This window comes from Suricata suricatta, chromosome 2, assembly GCF_006229205.1.
Source record: "Suricata suricatta isolate VVHF042 chromosome 2, meerkat_22Aug2017_6uvM2_HiC, whole genome shotgun sequence".
NCBI classification, from domain to species: Eukaryota; Metazoa; Chordata; class Mammalia; order Carnivora; family Herpestidae; genus Suricata; species Suricata suricatta.
In genome coordinates, this window is record NC_043701.1 from 109209531 (window position 1) to 109218273 (window position 8743).

Here is an 8743-nt window from a genome sequence, read left to right on the forward strand (position 1 = left end):
CCCTCCCTCAGGACCTGCGTCAACCGACCTGCCGGCCGGGTCGGAACAGTCACCCCAGGACTGTGTGTACTGCCCCACTGCCTGCACTGGTGACCTCGGGACTTCTTTGATGTGACAGAAGAATCATAGTGAAGGGCTGAGCCCCACACAAGGGATCAATCACAGAGAGTCTTCCTTATGGAGTATACTCCAACCCCTCATAGCTGATGGTGCAAGCTTTCTCTGCAGTGTACATCCCGCTTCTCACCTTTTCCAACACTTGCAGGTTGGATCTGGACTTTGAATCTGGATAGGAGCCCTTGTACAGAACCGCCATCTGGACTGAGGATGTGGTAGAGAGGAAGCAACGCCTACATGGCCACTAAGGTACCAGTGCAGGTGCCTGCCTGGAGGAGCGCCTCTAAATCTGCCCATGGTGAGGGAGTTGTTTTAATTTATTTTTATTTTTTTAATGTTTATTTCTTTATTTTGAGAGAGGGAGACACAGAACACCAGCAGAGGAGGGACAGAGAGACATACACACACAGAATCAGAAGCAGGCTCCAGGCTCTTAGCTGTCAGCATAGAGCCTGATGTGGGGCTCAAACCTATGAACCACGAGATCATGACCCAAACTAAAGCCAGACACTCAGCCAACAAAGACACCCAGGTGCCCCAAAGATTAGTTTTTAAATGCCAAATCTGTAGTGGACTGATACTTTTAGAAAAAAAACAACTAAAATGAAAAAATTTTAAAGTGCTAAATCTCACACTTTTCATGATTAGGTTGAATAGACATAAAATTACTCTATCAAATTGTTATAAAATTTTCTAATCACAGATGCTCTCGGGTTCTGTACTTACCTCGCTGAGTAGTGGTAACAATCTACAGACTAATTCTGGTCTATAGATCACACTTTAGATAACATGGACTGTTTAACCTATACCCAAAAGGAATATTGTATGTGTGTGTGTGTGTGTGTGTGTGTGTGTGTGGCATGTACATTAATTGAAATGTCTAGTCAAGATAGAGTAATTCTATGTTAGAAAATTTTTATGCTGAACAATGCTATAATAAATATGAGTCATCTGAGAAGGTCACCACTGGTTAGTTTTCACCAGCTTGTTGGAAGCAGTGAGTGAAAGGCAATTCCCTGAAGGTCTTGGGCTCCCATAGGTAAACACACTGTTGGGCCAATGAATCCACCTGCCTTGCCTCTGGCTTTCTGGTTAGGTGAGTAATACAAATTACCTTTTGGCTCAAACCATTTTGAGTAGGGGTTTCATTTACTTGTAGGCAAAAACTTCCTAAAAGTTCCAGATGCTGACCCTCAATCCATATGCTGATCCTTAAGGAATGTGGCCGTGCCCTCAGTCAGTAGCACTAAAGGCCTGTCATTGTCTCTCCCAGAGAGGTTTGCTGGTTAATAGTCAACAAAAAAGCCTAGTTAAAAGTTGTAGTTTTAAGGCTGGTTTTTAAAACAGCCTATTCATTCTTCTGATAACCTTGGAACATCCTAAAACATCAGAAAGCTGCACGCTTGATCAGGTTGTTTGCACCCATACATAGCTGCTCACACTGTTTTGTGACCTGGCTTAGATACAGTTGTTTCTAGCTCACAGAAGGGGATTCTGGAAGAGACACCTGTAGGAAACACTCAATTTATCACCTGTACCTTGTGGAGGATATTGCTTACAATATCACCCAGAGCCTTAGATTGTCATGAAATCCAAATCCCAGAAGACTCTTCATCTTCCCTAAGGTACTGCTCTGGGTTTTCTTCCAGAAACTTAGCTATTTTCTTTTTTGTTCTGTCTGCTCAAGGCAAAATTTAAGGTGTAAAATCAGGCCAAAATTTAAGGTGCACCTTTAATAACTGCGGACCCTATGTATTAGCTCCTTTATCATGTCTCACATCTTCATCTTCTGCCACATCTATTTATTCTCATTCTGAATTTTAAAATTTGTTGTAATTTTAATTGTAAAAACCTGTTAACCCTCTTTTCAATGTCTGACTACAGATTAAATCAGATTAATATGAAATTCAAGGGCAGGTTTGAAAGAAATAATTCCTAAATACAAGCCATCCTTAAGGGTGTGTGGAGGGCAAAGGGATGATTTTTGGTGATGGGAGGGGGATGGAAAATAGAGTCAGGTGGCAGCTTAAGCAGGTCCTCTATCAAAGAATTGGAAACCATGTGATGGGAAAATGGATTTGTTACCTACAGTAAAGCTGCAGGCTTCTGGGGCACCTGGGTGGCTCAGTCAGTTAAGCATCCGACCTCAGCTCAGGTCATGATCTTGCAGTTCATGAGTTCGAGCCCTGTGCCTCAGTGTCAGCGCTGAGCGCTCAGAGCCTGAAGCCTCCTTTGGATTCTGTGTCCCCCCCACTCATGCTCTGCCCCCCCCCCCAAATAAATAAGCATTACTTTTTTTTAAGCTGCAGGCTTTCTTAATGCCATTCTAGTATTTTGAGTATTTACTTGGAGCCCAGAAGGCGTTCACACTCCCAAGTCAATACAACAAGGCAGGATTTGGCAATGGTGAGGAGAAAGCCTTTCTTTTGTAAAGTGAGAGGATAGTAATTTTGAAAAGACTGCTGGAAAAGGAAAACTAGTGTGTATGGGCTGAACTGTATCTCCCCCAAACTTCATACATGGAAGGCCTAAGCCCCAGTACAGCAGATATGACTGTATTTGGAGATAGGACCTTTAAACAAATAATTAAGTTAGCATGTGGCCATTAGGATGGACCCTAATAATGACTAATGTTCTTATAAGAGGAAACTTGGACACTCAGGGAAATACCAGGAGTTGCACACACAGAGCGGAAATACCATGTGGAAAAGCCTCGCGATGGCAGCCATCTTTAAGCCACAGAGAGAGCCCTCCTAGGAAACTAACCTTGCTGATGCCTTGATCTTGGATGTCCAGCCTCCAGCACTTCAAGAAATAAATGTCTGCTGTTTAGGCTCCCAAGTGTGCTAGCAAACTAATACACAGTGTGACACCTCAACTGCCTGAGTGTTCTCAGCCACATCTTTCTTTTTAAGTCTGCATTATGACTATGTAAGAACGTCCACCTAGTCTCTCCAAGACTGGAGAGAAATCAGCCACATGTTAATGATATATGTATTAGGATGATTATATTACAAATTATTATATCATTTATTTTTAAAAGTGTGACATAGCTATATTCTTTTTCCCACTTTAAAAATAACTTATTTTGAAATTGCTTAAAACTCACAAGTAGGTGGGTCATTCTTAAAAAGGAATGCAATGGAACTGGAGGATCTAGAATGGACTCCTTTGAAACTACCCAAGTTTGTGTAGCCCTTGGAGGGTATACCCCACACAAACCCCAGGTGGAGGCCCTGCAGATTATATAACTTTTATTTGACCCATTTACTTATTATATCCCATTCCGCATCCATCTGATCATAACCACTTGGACTACCCGTCCAGCCTTCTTTCACTTGTTCTTGGCATTTTGCCCATTCTAGGTCTGTGCTGAATGCTCTGAATCCCATGAGTCTTTCTTATCTCTCCCAACCCTGCAATGAACATAAAGTCCTACCTTGTCCTATCTGTCTTTCATAGTATGATTACTGTGATTTGTATCATACTTAGTTCTCTATGTTTTTGTGCTCTCTTCACTGCACAAATATTTACTGAGTAGCTACTATGTACAAGCATGGATCTGAGGAAACAGTAGGGAACAAAACAACGTCCCTCCTCTCATGATGCTTCCTACAGATGGGAAGACAGATAATAAACAAAAGCCTACAGTGTCCAGTGGTGCCCCGGGCTGTGAAAAGGGCGAGAGGCCAGAGGGAGGGAGGTGTGGGTGAGAAGTCATGCTAGTTGGATAGGGGCACTGAGGAAGACCTCTCCAACAACAGGACACATTTCAAAATGTGGGACACGCAGCAACAGCATTTGGGAACTTGTTAAAATGCACATTCTCAGGCCCCTAACCTAGACCTACTGAATCAGACACCCTAGGAGTGGGCCCCATATTTGTGTTTTAACAAACCCTTCAGGGGATTCCGATGCTAGCTAAAGCCTGAGACCCACTACATAAAGTCCATTAAGACTCTGGTTGGCTGGCATTTACATGGTCATCTCTGAATTCTCTTTTAGAACTCTCCTCTGGTGTAGGGCCTTGCACACATATTAGGTGGTCCATGAATGTCTTTAGGCTGAACAGAGTAAGGCACTTTTCTTTGCTCGAGTTGTTCATCCCAGTCTCCACGAGGAAAAGTGATGTATGTCACACATCCATTATGCCTACTTTCATAGTCTCTTCTCACCTTTCCTTGCCCGCTTTCAATTCTCCTTCCACAAATTTCCCTTTACACTATTACCTTTTCATTTTTTCTTTTACTTTGTTCTACATATACCTTCTGTTTCCTCTTATATACCTCTGAAAATCAAATTCCTCCTAAACACAGCCATATAGTTCCTTTTTGAGTTCTTTCAATTAAAAGTAAAATGGTAGTCATTCAGTCACTCACTCATTCATTTATTTGTTCTTCCAGCATCTACTATGTGCTGGACATTGTTTCAGGCAGGGGTAGGTAAAATCTATCTGTACAGGGCCAGAGAATAAATATTTTAGGCTTTGTGGGCCAAGAAGTAATGTCTTCAACTCCTTAAGATTTTTACCTTTGGGGCACCTGGGTGGCTCAGTCGGTTAAACAGCCAACTTCAGCATAGGTCATGATCTCACCATTCATGAGTTTGAGCCCTGCGTCAGGCTCTGTGCTGACAGCTTGGAGCCTGAAGCATGCTTCCAATTTTGTGTTCCCTCTCTCTCTCTCTCAAAAATAAACATTAAAAAAATTTTTTTTTAAGATTTTTAAGTAATTTCTCTACCTAACACGGGGGAGGTTCTAATCTACAACCCCAAGGTCAAGAGTTGCATGCTCTACTGAGCCAGCCAGGTGGCCCCGTAACGTCCTCAACTCTTGAAGCAGCTTCTCTCACTGAAAAGCTAGTAGTGGTTTTGTTTTTGTGTATGTGTGGGGTGTTTTTTTTCCAGATTTTAAAATGTAAAAATCATTCGTAGCTTGCTGCCTATAGAAATACTAGAGTTGGGCTGGATTTGACCCTGGACTATTGTTTGCTGACCCCCGGTTTTAGACATTGGTGATACAACATTGCATGGAATAGATAAACATGTGTTCTGTTGTGGAACTTACGTTATGGTAGAGGGAGACAGAAAACAAATATAATAAATTAAATAATATGTAAGAAATGCTTAGTGCAGTGGGGAAAATAGAAAAAAAATGGAAACATTGGGAATGTGGCATGAAGTATGAATTTTAAATAAGGTAGTGAGGAAAAGCTTCGGTGAAAAGGTGTCAGTTGATCAAAGACTAAAAGAAAGTCAAGGGATGATCCATGAGGCTGTGCAGAGGGAACAATTGGTACAAAGGTCCTGAGGTTAGAATATGCCTGGTATGCGAAGTGGCCAGAGGGCTAGGGAAAGAATGAGAGAGGAGAGTGGTCGGTGACGTCAGTGTGTGTAGTCATGTGTTTAGTGTGCATGTGTGTATGCATGTGTTTGTGTTGTGTTTGGGATGTGAGCAGAGGAGATATTGAAAGGAGATGTTCAGGAGTGCCTCCTGGTCCCTGAACTCGGTCTTACATCCTGAGCCTGATCCCATTTTTCTCCTCCTAATTAAGCCATGGCCAGATCCAGGCCTGTCACTCTTCTGACCAGAGGTGGAATACAGGCTGATGAGCAGGGCCTCGGTTCTAAGGGGAATTAAAAACTCCACTAGAACATTCAGGTAACCTGTTAGATTTGAAATGAAGGAAAAAAGTAAAGGATGTCCTGTTACACTTGGAAGGTTCTGGCTTTGAAAGGACCACATCGGAAAGGACTGGATGTTTTGGGTGGTTGTTTGCAGGATCTTTACTAGAGGAGGGAAAATAAACCACTTCCTGAGAAAGGAAAGACCTCCCCTCCACTCCTCACCCCCATCAAGGTGTATAATGAGGAACAGAACACAGGTGGCTCTTTCTTAGGGCATCCTTAGGCATATCCAGGCCAGCGGTGACTTGGGTTGCCAGAATTTAGGCTTAAAAGGATGTGATCTTATATTGAAATACAAACAGAACTGGACTTTGGGAATTGGGGCCCTCATTAATTCCGGTCTTGATCCTAAATTATCCCCAGGGGGCCTGCTACCACTGTTCTCCATACCACGCCGGCTGAGCTTCTAGAAAAGACAATCCAATTCCCGTGATTCCTCAGTCGTCCCCTCCTATTTTAGTGACTCCCAGAATGGTAGAATCCTTATGCCTGTGAAATTTTAAGAATTGAGGGGCAATGTTGAACTGCCAATTTTTTATCATACTACTGCTTAATGATGGGACATTTTAACACCAAAATACGGGAATGGTGTCGTCTCAGAATAAAAAGAGTCTTTTTAATTGAATATGGTTAACCATGAAAAATGTGCTTTATATAAACTTTATATAAAATTCACTTCATATTTATATGGATAATTATACTCTGTGATTATACACATAACAGGAAATGATAATGTATGTAATTTTAGACAATCTTACTGATAGAGTAGGCAGTTAGTTAGTTATGAGCTAGAAGCTAGGACAGTGATAAATAAGTTACACATTAGAAGCCTGGGGGCATAACATCCTGACTTTGTGGTTTCCAAGACTCCGGGGCTAAAAGCCCAGAAGCCACAGGTGCAGAACATGCACCCTCCTCCTCAACCTTTGTCCCACAGTAACTTATACCTTTATTATATTCACTTGGGGTTTCGACCGCGGCCCCCCGGCTCCCGCCTCATAGGGGAAATTGGCCATGACACTTGGGCAAGAACCTTGTAGAGCCCCACACTCGCCCTCCCAACTGGTGGGACGGGCGTCCCTGAGACAATTGGAAACAACCTAGCTATGATCCACAGCCTGTGCAAGCATATAACCCCCATGCGGATCCCACCTCTGGACCTGCCCCGTATCCCACCTTGAAAGTGCACTGTCCTTAAACTTTTTTTTTAATGTTTTATTTATTTTTGATACAGAGAGAGAGACAGAGCATGAGAGGGGGAGGGGCAGAGAGAGAAGGAGACACAGAATCTGAAGCAGGCTCCAGGCTCCGAGCTGGCTGTCAGCACAGAGCCTGACGCGGGGCTCGAACCCACGAACGTGAGATCTGACCTGAGCCGAAGCCGGAGGCTTAACCGACTGAGCCACCCAGGCGCCCTGCACTGTCCTTAATAAACTGCTTTGTGCTTGCCACCTTCCATCTGGCTGTCTGTATTTGAAAGGATGCACGAGGACTGTGGCCTCTGGTGTGAGATGGGGCGTGAGAGGGCCTGGTGGGCTGGCTCGGGGCTGGCGCTTGCCCCAGGGCTCACAGGCACTGTTCTGCGGCCAGCTTTGTTCAGGTCTTGGCTGTTGGATTCCCCGGGAACAATTTACATGACATCCACTTTCAAGAGTTGGACGCTCAACCAATTGAGCCACCCAGGTGCCCCTGTGCATATTTTTCTAAAACAGTTACACAAAACTGCATTGCTCATTGCACATTATTTTGTATATTCAGCTTATGAAACTGCCACAGGTACTGGACCTGGCTCTTGTGAGGCAGGACATGATAACCAAGTCAGGAGACCCCTGTGGCCATGCCGCTTCTGTAGCCTTCATCCCGCTTCACAGCTCTGCTCAGGGTCTTGCACTAAGTCCTACCTAGAGTCTAAGAACACACCTCCTCCTACATCAGCAGCTCTGTCATCTGGACCAGAGCCCTTGGGGAAAACCACATCAGGATCCCAAGGGAATGGGAGTGCTGGCTACGACTCAGCTAGAACCAAGCAAATGGGAAATGGGAAGGGAGCGCTTCGGCCCGTGGTGTTGAGGCTCACAGCGATGCCAGCCGGCCCTGCCACATCAGAGTGGCCGTTTAATGCCGTAACCACAAGATGGGTTCCTTTTCCCCATTTACAAGTGCTTACCACGGGAGTGGGGTGGCTTTTCTGGCCTGTTGGTGGGACTGTTGACTGCAGCAAAAGGAAAGGCAAATTTCTATTAAGGCGATTTCTATCCCCCTTTTTGTACAGAATAAATACAAGTGTACTTTTTCTGTAAAACAGAACAAAACAAATTCAAAACATAAAACTTTGATAATATGTCTAAACAGCAGGCGCCTGGGTGGCTCAGTCAGCTACCGTGATTTTGGCTTAGGCCATGACCTCATGGTTTCTGAGATGGAGCTTTGCCTGGGGCTCCGTGCTGACAGTGCAGAGCCTACTTGGGATTCTGTCTCTCCTTCCCTCTCTGCCCCTGCCCTGCTTGTGAGCACCCCTCTCTTTCTCTCTCTCTCTCTCTCTCTCTCTCTCTCTCTCTCTCCCTCTCTCTTTCAAGCTAAATAAACATAAAAAAATCTAAACAGCAGCAGAGTATGTAACATTCAGAGTATCATAAATCTTGGCATTTAAAAAATGTTACATCAGTGCTCGCTTCGGCAGCACATATACTAAAATTGGAACTATACAGAGAAGATTAGCGTGGCCCCCGCGCGAGGATGACACGCAGATTCGTGAAGCGTTCCATATTTTTTATGTTTAAATGAAGTTGCTTCTACAGCACCAAAGACTTAATCATCCATTTTCTACATAAAAGGTAGCTACTTTTTTGCATGGACCTCAAGTATATTGTAGTATGAGGTGGAATTTAAGGAAAGGTATTAAGCAGGCTGTGTTGTAGCTTATGGGCAAGTAATAAATTG

The 8743-nt window shown here is 43.9% G+C and overlaps 1 non-coding gene across 1 annotated transcript; it reads left to right on the forward strand.

Moving 5' to 3' along the window:
* The first annotated feature begins 8467 nt into the window (after window positions 1–8467).
* LOC115286093 lies at window positions 8468–8574 on the forward strand. Its single transcript, XR_003905853.1, has one exon. It is a non-coding gene; the product is annotated as a U6 spliceosomal RNA (small nuclear RNA).
* The last annotated feature ends 169 nt before the right edge of the window (window positions 8575–8743 follow it).